Here is a 1,636-nt window from a genome sequence, read left to right on the forward strand (position 1 = left end):
CACACATGTAGTTTGAAGGGTAACTGTAGTGTGTACAACATTGGCCGTGGTGCCTTTGAGGAGGGGGAACTGTTTCACACTAATCAGGTTAGGACTACACAAGGTAAGTACCAGCCTGCATCAGGATAGAAATGCAGGGTTTTTGAACCATTACTATTTATATCTTTAGGAAATTGATGTTTTTAGTCATAGCTCACATAAAAGGGACAATATGCATAATCTCTAATTAAAACCCTGTTGTAGCCTAAAGAGTGGGGTAGTATATGAGAAGACTTTACAACTGCAGCTCTTCCTGGCTCCCCCACAGTGTATCTGCACCCAAATGGGCCTCTTTCTTAGGTGTCAGAGTCACTGTCACTACATCTGAGATTCCATTCTGCTCCAAGATGCAAGGTACACTAAGGAAGACACCTTTCATTCCATAGAGACCCTTGATCATAATGGAAATTGGATGCACCCACCTAAGATTCTTCACTATACTTTCTGCTAAACCTGTCACAGATAGTCCAGTGGCCCAGGATGTGTAGCCTTTCAGTTTGGTCACCTCATAAGCACTGTCAGCCACCTGTTTGTGAACTTCTTCCCACGGTTCCTTATCTGCATCAGTGCCTAAATCAGGGCGCAGGGTCTTCAGGGAGACAGCAGCAACCTTCATGCCATTCCACACAGGCACACTCGAGTCTCCATGACAGCTTAATGGGTGAACTCCCAGCCTTTCCTCCTTTCCCCCATTAGGTAATGGAACTGGGCTGAGCCAGATTGCAATCACTTTCAATAACACAATTTTTGGGAAAGTCACTTACCCTCCAAGCCATGTAGGTCAAGACATTCACTGCATTGGAAACAATAAGCAATTTCCAGTTGAGACTGTGTTTTACAACATCAGGAATGATGAATTTAAACATGTTCATGTTACACAGGACCAAATTAAGGCAGCTTTCTTCCTCCTGTTGACGTGCCCCAGCAGTGATAATGACCAGTTTGGAGTCTGCAGTCACACTTAGTCTTTGCCAGAGACAATTTTTGATGTTCTAAGGAAAGGGCTGTCATGTTGGAGATCCATCATCTCTCCCTTCAATTTGTCTTCCATGACAACAACAAGAGCAAGTTCATCTGTCAAGTCTTTCATTAAGATACTGATGGCACAGGCCATGCCAGCAGCACCAACCCCAGTGACTGTAATCTTATTCGGGGGGTGGGGGTTGTTCTTCCTTAAGAAGATTCACAATCAGCTGATTCTCAAGAGTTGCCATATTGGACTTAGAACCAAAAGGGATCAGGTGTGCATGGCAGACAGGTATCAGTGGCACACAGGACTGGATCCAGACTTAGCAGCAGTAGCTTGGGTACCAGAAACTTCTTTACTAGATCAGGCAGCCTCCCACCAATATTCATTCTGGCTGGGTGCTGGCCAAAACTCTGCATCATATTGAGAGTTCTGTTTGTCACCTGTGTTTACCTACAAGGAAGTTCTTTCCATCAAATGAACACAACTCATAAGGCATTCTACTCACGGATCAGAAGATGGATAAACTGTTGGTGGTGCAATTAAATGGAGCTACCTATCTTGAGTGGGCTGAATTGCAATAAAAAAATCTACTCTTGTCTTCCATCACTGTAAGAAGCATTTGTTAAA

The 1,636-nt window shown here is 43.9% G+C and overlaps 1 pseudogene; it reads right to left on the reverse strand.

The window, feature by feature from the left end:
• Window positions 1-274: 274 nt before the first annotated feature.
• On the reverse strand, window positions 275-1,332 carry LOC118987512 (L-lactate dehydrogenase A chain-like; annotated as a pseudogene).
• Window positions 1,333-1,636: the final 304 nt, after the last annotated feature.

This window comes from Sturnira hondurensis, unplaced genomic scaffold (genome assembly GCF_014824575.4).
Source record: "Sturnira hondurensis isolate 20B ecotype Veracruz unplaced genomic scaffold, ASM1482457v3 Scaffold0005279, whole genome shotgun sequence".
In the NCBI taxonomy this organism is placed as follows: Eukaryota; Metazoa; Chordata; class Mammalia; order Chiroptera; family Phyllostomidae; genus Sturnira; species Sturnira hondurensis.